Here is a 15,136-nt window from a genome sequence, read left to right as displayed (position 1 = left end):
GGGAAGGAGGCAGTTTTCTTTGACGCACGCCTATTTTGTTTTCAGTAGCCTTTAACATGCCCTTCCCCCATCTGTCATCCAACCCTTCTGTTCATATGTCCCTAACTGCTACCTAGAAGCTACAAGCATAATTCTGGTTAGTAGTAACTTATAGTGTTATTTCTCCTGCAGATTATTTACAACCTAATAGATGACTCTTGAAATTTGAAAAAAAAACATGTCATAGCAATGTATTTGTCACAGCAGAACTTCAGAATTCAAAGACAGGCAGGGAGCAAGATATTTTTAGAAATTGGCCCAAGATTCATCAGGTGGACCAGCTGTGTCCTACTCTCCATTCATAACATATGTTCACTCTCCCTGTCAAGAGGCTGACCTCTGCGAGAACCACAGACACTCAGTTAGCTTTGCAGGGCCAGCCCTCCTACAACGAGGCAGCTGTGCTGCCTCTGGCCTTGGTTTGGTTTTCCAGTTCCCATGTTAATATCAAGTGGGACTGAGCAGCTGAAGAATCAGCAGGAGGAAACAGGAGATTGGGAGCGTGTTACTTCAAAAATAGTGTGGCCTGCAATGCCCAGCAGTCAAAGCTGTAGATTTGAAGGTACTGCCAGGTGGCTGCACAACTTGCTTGTAACATGTATCTAGTAGCTTCTGGGAAAACATCAAGGCTTGTACTGGACTATGCCCTGGGTTATTTTGTTCATAACTGGTATCAGTTTGTAGTGTAGAATTTCACCGAGTATGATATCCATACCATTGGTGACTCACAGATTTTAGGTGCTATGTGGCTTATCAGTTTTTATTCTAGACTTGTATGCTGATTTATTTTAGTGCTTATCCTTGTAAAATGTGTTGTAAGGTTATATTCTTTAATGCATATTTTAAAAGAATAGTTGTCTCATTAAGCTATATAAAGATATAGCTATTACATACTGCTGAAGGCAATGTTAAGATAAAAATTTGAGCCTATTTAAAGAAAAATGTTCAATAGATAATAGTACAGATAGTATGCAGATATGGTAAAAGTTATGGTAATGACATGAGACTGACAAGCTGCCTGCTGTGCCAAGAGGGCAGATGATAGTGACATGAGAATGACCACGATTAGAAAACACATGTCCAGTGAAAAAAGGCTTTACAGTTAGAACTTTTTTCAGATTTCAGCTCCATTATGGCCTCTTTATGGTCTTTTGGTTTCATTACATAAAATGGAAATGTTAATACTTAACCTTTAGGATAGGTTTGAGGATTAGAGCTGATAGTATGAAGTGCCAGGCTCATCGTAGGTCCTCCATCAATAGAAATTTTTGCCTTCAATATTTTAGACCCGTTAGAAGAAAATGGCACACTTATAAAAAGATGAGAGCAGGGCTGGATATCTGGCAGTAAGACATAAAGACAGAAAAGCCTTTATTTAACCTATGAGACTGCATCAGTATAGCTAAGCAGTAGTTCAGCTACCCTGTTTAAAGCACTTCATTATCTGACACTAGCTTCTGGTTCAAAAGCAGAATGAGAAGACAGTAACCTGGGGAGGTCGGGCTGGACTCTACACAAAAGTCACCTCGAAGGTACAGAAAGTGTCCTGAAAGCTTTTCAGTTAAGGGTTCAGAGAGGGAAGACTGACAGCCCCCTGGCCCTGCAGAGGAAAGAGGGAAAGTGCATGGACCCTCTGGTCAAGTGAAGAGGCAGGGAGAGGGGCATGGAGACCCAATTCTGTGTCAGGGTCTCACGAGCCCCCAGCCAGGGTGTCTGCAGATGTAATAAAATGAGAGCAACACTACAGACTAAATCATTTATCCTCTTCCTCTGTTTTGTTGAAACCAAAAAGAGAACGCTCAGGCCTTGTCACTAAACTCCCAAGCCTCCAAAGCATTTCCTGTCACCATGTTGTTCATCTCAGTCAGTACACTGATAATCTTTCCCTCACAGGGGAGACCAGGTTCTGGAGCATGGATGAATCCAAGCCTGCTTTGTTAGTCTGCTGGGGTTGCTGTAACAAAGCACCACAGACGGGGTGGCTTAAGCACAGAAATTAATTTTCTCACTTTTCTGGAGGCTTGAATTCTGAGGTCAAGGTGTCAGTGGGGTTGGCTTCTTTAGAGGCCTCTCTCCTTGGCTTACAGATGGCTATTTTCTCCTTGTGTCTCCACATGGTCTTCCCTCGATGCTTGTCTGTGCCCAGATTTCCTCTTCTTAAAAAGACACAAGTCCTATTGGCTTACGGTCCTCCCTCATGACCTCATTTTACCTTAAGTACCTCTATAAGGCTCTGTTTCCAAATACAGCCACATTCAGTGATACTGGTGGTTAGAACTTCAACATGTGGATCTTGGGGGGACACAGCTCTGTCCACACACATGTCCATTAACCACACCTAGAAAAAAATAGAATTCAGTGTGACCTGCTGACTTGACCACGACCTTCATCTTCATCTCAGTGAAAAGGGTCTAATTATCTGGATCTCTGCAGTGTCTCCGAAAGATTAGAGTCAAAGAATCATCCTTGTCTGAAGTTTCAAACTTGATCAGATTACATCTCCTTTGAACATGTTATAAAAAGATGACAACAGGACGCAGCACACAGACTGGTGTGTTAATTTCCATTTACAACTCATGAGTGTTTTGTAAACACTGGAATATAATGTATTCTTGTTTAGTTTTTCTAGTTCCCAATTCCACCCCCAAACATGTTATTTTAATACATTTGGTTTGAATCACGGCTCTGCCACTAGCAGCTTCAGTGCCTTAGGCAAGTTTGCCCATCTGGGTCTCAGTCCATTGTTGTGTAAAATGGGGATGTTTGTTATCTGGTAGAGAGGCTAAGGGGATGACGGGAGATAATGGCTCTCAAGTGCTTTGTACAATGCGTGACATACAGCAGGCACTCAATATGTGAGAGATAAAGCTCTAAGGGTTGTTTGTATATAAGATATATGGAAAAGAGGGTGGATTTGTAGTTGCTGAATTAGGAAGGTGTGGTCCCGTCCAACTCATGTTCTCTCAAGAACATAAGCTACTCTGGATTACTCCCAAATCATTCATTCACATCAACATTCATTCATGAGCTCAGGACACACTTACATTGAACTGTAGTGGTCTCAGCCCATGTAATATTATCTTCAAGAAATTGGCGGAAAGCTTGAAATCTTATGCCTTCTGTCTACATCACCAACTCCTTCAAGAGAGCAAGCAGCGAGGCTGGAGATTCTATAATGGGTGTCAGAGCAAAGAGCACAAAGCAGTTAGTGCCGTTGCCTGCACATGCATGCATTTGAATTCTGATCCAGCTGAAGCTGCCTTTTTGGGAAAATGGTTCACTTGGATATGAGAAAGGATGTGTGTTGAATGTTTTCCTGCCACTCACGAACCCTGACTATAAAAATAGATGCTGAAAATTAGGGAATTGGATTCTTTCTCTTTCCCCTCTTGATTCTTTTGCTCACCCTGAATACTCTATTTTTCTATGCACTATATTTGAAATCTTGGAGACACCTGTAATTTCCTCCTTTTTATGCTCTGTCTCCAATGGTGTCTAATTATCCTTACACTGCTGCTTTGTTATTTTTGTATGTCTTTTGTGCTGACTTTACCTTAAGTCCCCACTAACTCTTGCCAAGATTATTATTTTTATAACAAGTTTCCTTGACTTTATTCTCTCCCCTCCAATCTATTCACTTGCCTGATTAAGTTTCTTAAAATGTCACTTGGTTCAACCCAGCCCTTGAAATAGTGAATATTTTAGTTAGCATACTGCCTCCAAAATGGTGTGAACACAACCTAATCTCAGGATTCAGTGTAACTAAACAGTGCCTTGCCTCCTGACTTGTGCTGCAGATGAACCAGCATCTCCAAATCTATTCTGAACTCACCAGTTAAACTGCATGCATAGCTAATGTTTACTGAGTGCTTACTAGTTGCCAAGCATTGTGTGGAGTGATGCATGTATATCATCTTTTTATCATCACAGTAACTCTGTTAGAAATCATTGTAAGATACTGTTATTATTCAGATTTTATAGGATGGAAGTGGGGCTGAGGAGGCTAAGCAGCTTTCCCCAGGTCATACAACTTGCAGTGATGAAGCTGGGTTTACCTGTTTTCAAGCCCATCCTTCTGCCCCAAACCCTGCTTCTTCACATCTACCAGTCAGGCCTTCAAGGTTCTCCACTAGTAAAGCATCCCCACTAGTAAAACTGTATGCTTCTTTATTATTAGGACTATGGAGATGCCAACTATATATATAGTCATTATATATATTTGGTACTTGTAAGATCTAGCAGAATGTTAGCCTCATAGTAGATATGCAATAAATGTTTGATGAATGAATGTATGGAACAGGTGATTTTAGATAAAGTGTAAAACAAAACTAAAAAGCAAAGTGGTATGCAGTGCTACTGTAAGGACTTACATAAACAAAAGCTGAGCTGAATTAAATTTTATTTCACTTCACAGCTATCTCTGTCTGCCTCAAGGGCAGAATAAACAGATTCTGTGGACATTATGAGTTCATACCTATGAAAGAACATTGCTGATGTGTGGCCTCCTAGGAGAGGGAATAGAGTTTCATAGCAGACATCTGAATAACCAGAGATGCAGAACCCTGCATGTTGGAAACATCGTGGCCAGTCAACAAAATCAGGCTGCTGCCCTCCTGGGGACTGTTTTGTTTGCTTAGCATCCACTTAATTTCCTGGGTTGCCTTGGGCAAAGCTTCATCTCTGACCAAGTTCCTCATCTCTAATGCAAAGAGGCTGGTAACGGTGGAGATAGTAACAGCTACCATACCATGACACCATGTTAAAGGCACATCTGTGTCAACTGTGGCTAGCACACTAGTACGGGCAGAGCTAGAGTTTAAGCGCACTAGCTGAATTTAAAGCCTTAATGCAACCATTTTAAGGCCCGTTCCAGCTCTAAAATGCAACGATTTTCCCACAGGGTCTCTTTGACTCTGAAGCTCTTGAGTTGGCTGGAGGCGCCTACACTCCATCGTCTGAAGATCCTTTACCCTGTTTTGTGATGTTTGGCCAATAATATGTGCTAATGATTTTTGTACTTCTAACCCTCAGGGGACCTGCTGGAGGGATCTCAGCCATTAGGTAGCCTGGTCTGGCTCATATCTGCTGAGGGCATGCTGGCCGTGGAAGGCGTGGAGGCAGAGCAAACACCAGCAAATAACTGCTGTTGCCAAGTCCATGTCACTGAGAGGCAGTTCCATACTTAAGTAGAAATCTTACTTGTTTCAAATTTCAAAGATTTTCGCATGGTCAGAAAACCTCTCTAACTTCCAAAAGCACTGAAAAATAAAACATTTGTCAAAAGTGGGTAGTGGAATTGTAGGTGGCATCTGTACCTCTTTTATAATCTCGTGGTTCGTACACAGTGAGCAAATTCACCCTCATCCTCTGCCACCATGACTTTGGGAGAAGACCTGAAATTCTCAGGGCCACAGACTCTGTGTGTGTAATTAACAGTACATCTTTCCACTTCTGGGACTTTTTGCCTTCAAAATCTCTGGAGTGACATAAGAGGCACTTAACTGAATGTGATAGGAAATGAGTGGACAGCGCTGTATATGTGAGGATAATGAGGCAGGATGAGTTAGCTTGAGAGCCCAGCATCACACAGACATCTGCAGAGGTCCGTGTGGCTCAGGCTTTGAATCTACTCTTTAGCAGAGATTTGAAATGGGTGATCTTGAGATCCCTTCCAGGTTGTTAATTGCAAGATTCTGAACATCTGCTGTTAGACTGGGAGACACCTTCCCTTTTTTCTCTATGCTTAGTTTTTTTTTTCCATAGCATGGAAAAAAGGGTATATTAATATGCTGATTATGAAACTCCAGGTGCATCATTGATGCCAAGAGAGTCACTAAGATCCACTTTGGATAGGTGTAAGTGTTGTTTTGTTATTTTTATTTTAATGATAGTATGATAATTTTGCCATGAAAATAGAGCTTCTGATGGCCATTTCAGTCCAAAAGAGAAATAATTACCTTACATGGACTTATGGGAAGTTCATTTTATCTGGTGAAACTGAGTTGTGCTTTGTTCACTGAAGAAAGCAGATGATGGTACCTTGACCATTTGCAGCAAAATCCTAGATGCCTGGAGTTGTAGGGGTTTTAGAGATTATATGGTTTGGGGCTCAGCTAGTGAATAGAGGTAGAAGCAAGCCCTTAGTACAACTTTAATGGTTAAATTACTGTAAAGTAATTTTGATGAGCATTAGTTATTTTCTAATTTCAATAGACAGAGTAAAGGTCCTGAAACATGGAGCATTCATGTCTGCACTCCGACTTGCACACCCCTTGCAGACATAACTAATGGAATGTGGCACTCTTTCCTACTGACTTGGCTCGGGACCTTGGAATCCGTTCTCACATAGCAATTCAGGAAGCTACTGTCAACTAAGGAGAATGATTTAGTACCTAAAACCCACTTACTATTCCAAGATTCATCTCTCTTGGCATCCAAGAAATAGATATAGGTTCTAAGTATAACACATTTAATTTAGCTTGATTGGGATTAACAAATTCTTATCACTTTATTGTAGATTAATTTTAACTGCAATCTCAAATAACTTTGGAGACACTAAGGTATGAATTCTCCATCTGCCCCTTACTAGTTGTGTGACCTTGGCCAAGTTTCTTAACTTATCTCATTCCTCTAGTACTGAAAGTGGGATAATAATATGTACCATGAACATATTAACATGAAGCCAAGTTGTGCCCTGACTTTTCAGTCTTCCCACGATACAGAACCAACCACTAGTGATAACATAGTACTGCCTTGACACTTTTTCCTTCACCCTGCCTGGCTTTCTTCTCCTTCTAACATGGCTATTCCAATGCCAGGAATACATTTGATTAAGAGATGTACTACAGAAGCAGGTAAGACATGCCAGGCTTGAACACTAATGAGGATGAAGTTAAATGATAATGGATTTTTTCCTCCTATCCCCTCGATGATGATGAGACTGGAATGAACACCAAAACTGTGTTCTGCAGTAATCCGTGGTGACAGTAAAAAGGATAGCCACGTAACATATTGGTCTCAATACTCAGAGCACATTTGGAACATAGAGTAAGACTAAACAATCCTCCACTTCCCTTTCGCTCTTCTTTTGTGCAGTATAGTCTGAGCAGGTGTGTGGATGAGGTAGTGTGCTCCCCTCAGTTGGGGGAGGGCCACTGGACTTGGAATCTGAATACTTGTGCTCTGGCATCAGCTCCGTAACTGACTACCTGTGTGTCTTTGGACACATGGCTTACCACTGTGAGCCTCAGCTTCCTCGTCTTCATAATGGAGGAAAATGATAATACTGACCTCAAAGCAATGTTGAAATGAGGTAATGAATTTAGGAATGCAGTTTGTAAACTGCAAAGCACTTAAACACATTTTAGAGTCTAAAGAGCTGCTCAAAGACGTGCTGAATGAATGCAAATCAATTAAGTAGTAGAGGCTGAGACGACCGATTTAGTAGCTTCTTTATAGTATACTATGGAAAACTCATCATTAAAACAGATAAAAAAGAAGCTGCCCAGGTTAAAGAGTGGGAGGCCTAAAGCTCAACCCAGTGATAGACACCTTTTGCCCCTGAAACTCCCCAGGACTAGTAGAGATAGCTTTCAAAACACTGACCAGGTCTAAATCTCTGTTTTTGTAGATAAGAAAACTGAAGCACATGGATGTGAGGGACTTAATTCTCATGAACTGAAGTCAGTGTCTTCATTGGTGATCTAGTCAATCACTAGTCAATCATTGTGCCAGGTCTTTCCCCATCACATCATATCTAGTGCCCTCAGTGGATTGAAGATTTATCTGGAACCATCTCCTGTGAGATGAAGTGCAGAGACGTTAAGAAGAAGACAACTGAGATGTGGGCTTTGAGTTAGTATTACTTTACTCTGTATGGTGGCTGACCTGTAATTCTCTTGGCATGGGCCCGTTTGCAGGTGTAGATGAGTTAAAAAATGGCTGAAAAATGAGTGTACATCATAGTTGTAGATACACTGACATATGGTATATAAACAGAAGGTGTTTTAAGGAAGTAACGCTTTTGGTCAACAAGTAGTATATTAAGACACAATTTTTTTTCTCTGTGGTAAAACATACAGAACATTGAGTAAGATAGTTTTTCTTATTTAATTTTATAATAATAACTTTATTTCAATAATCCAAAAGATGTCCTTTTTTATTTTATTTTTTACATTTTTGTTGAAGTAGTTTACAATGTTGTATCAATATCTTCTGTACAGCATAAAGTTTGTCATACATTTACATGCATATATTCCTTTTCATATTCTTTCTCATTTTCATTATGGGCTCATACAAGATATTGAATACAGATCCCTGTGCTATGCAGTATAAACTTGTTGTTTATCTATTTTATATATAGTTGTTAGTATGTGCAAATCTCAAACTCTGAATTTATCCTTTCCCACCCACTTCCCTCACTGGTAATCATAAGTTTGTTTTCTATGTCTGTGAGTCTGTTTCTGATTTGTAAATAAGTTCATTTGTGTCTTTTTTTTTAGGCTCCACATGTAAATGATATATGGTATTTTTCTTTCTCTTTCTGGCTTACTTCTTTTAGAATGATGATCTCCAGGTCCATCTATGTTGTGGCAAATGGCATTATTTCTTTTTTATGGCTGAGTAGTATTCCACTGTATAAATATACCCCAACTTCTTTTTCCAGTCATCTGTCGATGGACATTTAGGTTGTTTCCATGTCTTGGCTGTTGTAAATAGTGCTGCTATGAATTTTGGGGTGCATGCATCTTTTCAAATTTGAGTTTCCTCCAGATACACGCCCAGGAGTGGGATTGCTGGATCATGTGGTAACTCAATTTTTAGTTTTTTGAGGAATCTCGATACTGTTTTCCATAATAGCTGTACCAAATTGCATTCCCACTAACAATATAGAAGGGTTTCCTTTTCTCCACACCCTCCCCAGCATTTATCATTTGTGGATTTTTAATGATGGCCATTCTGACTGGTGTTGCCCTTTGTTTTCTATGTATCTTTTTTCCCCATTGCTGTGGTTTTCTTGTTTTGCATGTCTGACATGGTGGGATCTTCAGGAATCATCTGAGAACCATTTCCATTTCTATAAACAACATTGTACCTTATCTCTACCCTACTTAGAGGTACCAATTATACTTTTTTCTGTTTAGTTTTTCAATTATCTGTTACTGAGGTATGTTTGAGGCCTGCATGAGTCTCACAAAAAGTAATTGATAAATCTAACTTACATGCCTAAATACCAGTTGAGAGCATCCTATGTCCCAAGCACCATGTTCTACACCAGCCAGACAGTGGTGAAAAAGTCACAGTCCCTATATATTAATTTCCTTTATACATTGTTTCCCACTATTTGCATGACACTGAGGTGGGCACAGTTCATAATTATAGGCTACACTTAATAAGGCTCTTAAGTACTTCGTGTGTTCCAAGTCCAGTTGTTACTTTATTTTACTCCATTTAAGCCTCACGATAACCTGGATGGAGGGTTTGTGTGTATGTGTGTGTGTGCGTGTGTGTGTATTTTATTGTGGTAAGAACACTGAACATGAGCTCCACCCTCTTAACACATTTTTAGTGTACAACACATTATTGTTGACTATAGAAATAGGTACAGTATTGTATAGCAGATCTGAAGGGAGGTTATTATTATCCCTGGGTCACAGATGAGGGAACCGAGCCTTGGAGAGTGAGGCAACTCTCCCAGACTCACACAGCTGGAGAGTGGAGGGCATGGAGTTTTGACCTAGGTCGCTGGGACTCTAGAACCTACCCTCGTTTCATTATACCATGGTGCCTCCTCTGCCCTCAGAGGGCAGGGCTGATGCACTACTCCCATCATGACCAGGCAAAGTAGAACTGGCTAAGGATCAGTCACTTTGAAGACCCCCTCCTTTGCCACTTCCTCCCTTCCTCCCCTAGACCCAGACCCAGGCAACACGTACGCTTCCTCACAGGCTTGGGCTCCTTGGGGCCACCCTTCCCTTTTTCTCTGATGAATCAAGCTAGAGTTGGTTAATTTGGTTTCTGCACAATTATCAGATGATGTTTTTAGGAACTAAAACGTGCATTTCAGATGTGAATATGCCAGAGCATTATTGTCCTGCGTTTTCTCATGTCCTGAAAGATGAGTACTTAACTCTTAACTGAGCATTTTGGCTGACGTGGCTCTCATTGGCTGCAAGACAGGAACCACGCGCCTGGAGGAAGATCAGGTCATGAAGGCGGGTCAGAACAGCCTTAGAGGGAGTCAGGGTGTGCCTTGGGATGAAAAAGATAAGTGAGATCGGGTCACTTTTAATGATTGTGACACATGAGCAAGAATGGCGCCAAAAATGTTAGTGCAGCAGAGATGAAGTGAAGAAAATGAGGGTCTTGAGCTTGCTCTGGGGGAAGACTCATTCCTTGTTATTTTCCTGGAAGTGAAGAATCACAACAAAGCTATTTTATTTTATAAAACAACATTAAACAATGTGAATTTGATGGAAATGAATCATTTCATCTGCTTTCATCTCGTAATGGCTAACGTGGGCCAGAATGGAGCCATAGCTCAAGCTCCTGATGAAAAATCACACATCTCCTTCACATGAGCAATGAGAGATTTTCAGTCCCTTCCGTTATTTAATACCCCATGGAAATCTATCTTGACATTCCTCTCACATCAGCATCAAAGTGAGATTTGTGCTCTCTGCAGCAATCTCAAAAATTGGACACTGCTTTTCAGTCACCTGCAGTTTCCACGCCTCGGTGTGATTGCCTGAAATCCTTCATCTCTGTTCCAGTGCCAGGCTCAGACTCTGACCTGCACATCAAACACGGTAGATTCAAATCACAGAATTGAATAAGGTGAGCAAGACAAGGCTCTCTCTGCTGGCTGGAGCCAGAAATTACCTGGAGAGGAAACAGAGCCAAATGGGGATTCTCCTGGTTTATGTGGTAGGTGAGAACCTCAGGATTGTTGCTGAAAGTTCACACCACACAGCATGCCTGCTTGGGGAGACTGGGAACTTCATGGATGGCTACTGAGTAAAGAGTTACTGAAGATACAAGGATCTGAGGCCAGGAGGCTTGCCCCTAAGTGAGAGCTGACCTTTTGGGCAGTTGAGACTAGAGTAGTTACTTTGTTCTTCGGCATAAAATGAGATAGGCAATTCAGTAACTAAATGCTTTAAAAAGTTAAAACATAGTTTTAGCCATCCTTTTATTTAAGAAATATATTGAGCACCTATTCTGAGCAGAACTCCAATCTAGGTTGTGTTGCAGATGGGGTAATGAAAATACTACTCCTCACCTTTTTTAAAAAAAGTGTCAATAACATTCTAGGTTAAATATCTATACTAGAGTCAAATAATGATATGACAAGAGTAGAAAAAATGGAATCACTCATTCATTCGACAAAGACTTACTTAGCACATGTGCCAGGCACCCTACAAAGTGAATCATTGGTGAATGAGAGTCAGATTCTTTGCCCTTAACACACTTTTGTTCTGGAGGGATGCAGCCAAGAGGTTTGCATTTTGAAGGCAATGATTTTTTCTGGTGATGGTATATGTATAAACTTGTAGTAGTGTAGTTTTTCTGTGGGACAGATTTAGACTTTGCCAGCTTCCACTGATCATGAATGAATGAGTGTTTGCATATGGTGAACCAGCAGACCAGTCCTGTCTTCCCCAGATACTCTTCAAGTGAAATAATCAGATGAGCAATATGTTTATCTTACCTAGAGGGACAGCCAAAAGTTGCTAGTTTTAGACAGCTGCCTTTGTACCAGAAGATTTCAATCCCTGCATAAAATCAGCCTATTGATTGAATTCTTTTCAACATTTATTTGTGCTCTGCCTAGATTCTTTTTTTTTTTGTAAACGGAGAATTACTCAAGCCACCCAACGTGGGGCTCGAACCCATAACCCTGGGGTTAAGAGTCCCATGCTCTACCGACTGAGCTAGCCAGGCTGCTTGCCTAGATTCTTAACCATGGATCCTGATTCTGGGACATTCAAGTAAAATATACCATAAGATTTTTAGGGAGAAAATTACTTATTTTATTATTTTTTTTTTTAGGGAGAAAATTATTAATGTTTTTACTTGATCAGTTCAGCCTGGAGCATTTGAATATTTAGAAGAAAAACAAAAACTGGGATAATATAAAAATAATTGAAAGTCCATGAGTGATAAAAAGAGTATACCATATTTATACATCTACATAATCAGTACATAGTAATTTTTGTTAATCTAATGATCTTGATTCTAAATTGCCAGAAGATATCCACATATGAACTGTTATCTCAGTTAATTTGGGACCCGCTTCATCTGTTGGAAAAGCATTTTATCACATTGATTTTACACACACATACACACTTTTCTTTCCCTGAAAGAATAGTTTTGAGGAATTCCTCTTCCTAAAACACAAGTGCAGCTCGCATTTGGCCTTCAAAATACTATGAGGGTCGGTTCTTAAGGATTACAAGGGTAAGCCTATTTTGGCATATGTGTGAAAGTCATATGGTATTTGGTGCTTATTAATTTAAAGTATTATTTTGGCCATTTCTTAAGTAAATGTCATGGCATTTAGAAAAAACATGGACCACAACTATGAAATTCCAAAGACCAGATAGAATATTAACTCTATTCCATTATGATCAGTTTCTTATTCTGTGCCCCCAAGCAAGTATCTATTCAGTATATATTTGGCTTTAGCAAGACTTTCAAGTCATGGTAGATGTATTTTAAATTATAAGGGCCTGAGAGTTATATGTATAGTTAATTTTCTTTTTCCAACTTTCCTTGGATTGCTAAGAAAATCTCTCCAGAAAAAAAACATGTTTCACAAAGTGGGAAAAGGGAAGAGGGCTGGTTGACGGTGGAGGATAGAGCCGAAAACAGGCAAGAAATAACTGATAGCCTGAGAAATCCTCTTAGTAGAGGAACTGTGAAGCAGATAACAATATTTGGATGTTTGAAATTGATGTGCTCCTTTTTTTCCATTCTATAGACCAGCTAATTAATTTTTTTTCCATTTCTAAGGGACTGACTATTAAAATTGTCTTCAGTTTATTTAAAAGCTCACAAAATTATCAAGTTGCAGAGGGTCAGTCAAATAGTGTTTCCAAACATGAGTTTCCTTAGGAATGCTGTTCCAGTGGGGAGAGTGTAGCTCAAGTGGTAGAGCACATGCTTAGCATGCATGAGGTCCTGGGTTCAATCCCTAGTACCTATGTTAAAATATTTAAATACATACATACATACACCAACCAACCAACCTAATTACCCATCCCCCCAAGAAAAAAGGAAGTAAAAGAAAAGAAGAGAATTGCTGTTCCTACAAGATCCTCTGTGATAAAATATAAGTGTGGGAAATATCACTGCAGATCCTCCTGGAAAGTCATGTTAGTAAATGAAAGATTAAGAAGTGGTACAATAAAGAATCATTTTCATTTTCATTTGTTAGATTTTTCTCCAAGTATTTGACCATAGAACCCCCATTTTATGAGCTAGCAGCTATTCATTTTACTCAGAACTAATGTGCATGATGCTAAATTCTGTGGGAAGCAACCCTGTCAGGTATTCTTCCTAAATGTCCCTTAGTCTGCGCTTAGAACTCTTCACAACTGAAAACAAACCCATATCACTTCCTTCAATCTCTGCTCAAGGAAATTCTAGTCTTTGTTTCTCCAAATCATAAAACTTCTTGTCTGCTTACTTTATGTCCCATCTGTCCCTCTACTCTCCTCTTTGACCGTTTCTTTTATAAGGCCCATCAATTATCTCATCAGCAAACTTTAGGCAGAATTTATTTGTTGAGTACAAAATTATTTATTAAGCATAAATAGCACTAGGTACTCAGATACTCAGGTGTGGAAAAAAAAACTTAAGCGACCAGTTTAGTACCTGTCTTCAAGGAGTTTACAATCTAGCCAAGGAGAAAAGCCATTGTACACAGCATTATAACTTGTAGGTATGTCACCTGCCGTGTGAAAGGTATAAAGGAGGTAAAAAAAAAAAAAAAAGAGGGAAGAGAATGTCTAGGGGAGAGCCACCTAAGAAGGAGACATGGAGGAGAACTGAGATGATATATTCCAGGTTGGGTGAAAGCATTAAAAAAAATTATAGAAATATTAAAAATAATAATAAAGCCCAGAGACTCTCCAATGGAGAGTCTCCTAGCTTGGCTAGACTATAATAGGGAATAGCATGAACTAAGCCTGGAAAGGAATTTTAGAGTTATATAATAGATAATCTCATGTGTCAGGCTGATAAATGGGGATTTTATATGTTAGGTAGTGGCAAGTATTAGAGAATCATTGAATGTCTTTATAATGATACCATCCAAACATTGAGATTAACTTAGTAGCAATGACTAGGGAAAACTCAAGTGAAAGATGACTAGAAGGTGGGTCTACTGGGAAGTTGTTGGAAATGAAAATAATATAAATAGACTCAGCAAGACTTGGCAAGTTATCAAGTCATAGAGTGACTGAAAAACAAGAATGAGTGAGTCTTTGCACTTTCGTGTCTGAGACTCTAGGGAGAGAAACAGAAAAGCTAAAGAGCTTTAGGGGTAGCGAGGACTGGGTGTTTGGGTTTTGATGTATTCCATTTAAGAGTGGAACATAGAGATGGTGTTTCTATGCAAGCAATTAGAAAGGTAAACTGGGAGACTCTAGGAAGAGAAGATTGGATCAAAAACAAAGTTTTAGAAGTCCTGTGATGTAAATGAATAACTGAGGCCATCAAAGTGCATCAGATCCTCACGGGAGAAGATAGACAGTGAAAGGAGGTGGGGTTTAACTGTTTAACTGTGGAAAACTCCAGGGGGAATAAGTCAATGAAACAGATAAAGGAATGGTGTAAAGTAAAAAGACTCAGTCAGGCTAATACAAAACCACTGAAAACAAGGGAGGGAAGTCTCGAGCAGTGATCTGCAATGGTACCTAGGTAAAGAAGGATCAGGTCTGAGGAGAGCCCACTAGATTTGGTGAAGCAAAGGTCACTGAACTTTGAGGGAGTAGCTCCAAGAGGACAGTGGTTCTGACATTGGAAGCCCTTGTTAAAACACAGACAGCTGGTCAGTCCTCCTTTCTGACCACCTCTCGCCAAGATTCTAATT

At 39.9% G+C, this 15,136-nt stretch overlaps 1 non-coding gene across 1 annotated transcript; it reads right to left on the bottom strand.

Moving 5' to 3' along the window:
• Positions 1–11,909: 11,909 nt before the first annotated feature.
• On the bottom strand, positions 11,910–11,982 carry TRNAK-CUU (transfer RNA lysine (anticodon CUU)). The gene has a single exon. It is a non-coding gene; the product is annotated as a tRNA-Lys (tRNA).
• Between the last annotated feature and the right edge of the window lie 3,154 nt (positions 11,983–15,136).

The sequence above is a fragment of the Camelus bactrianus genome, chromosome 4 (assembly GCF_048773025.1).
Source record: "Camelus bactrianus isolate YW-2024 breed Bactrian camel chromosome 4, ASM4877302v1, whole genome shotgun sequence".
NCBI classification, from domain to species: Eukaryota; Metazoa; Chordata; class Mammalia; order Artiodactyla; family Camelidae; genus Camelus; species Camelus bactrianus.
This window is presented reverse-complemented; position numbering and strand designations above follow the sequence as displayed.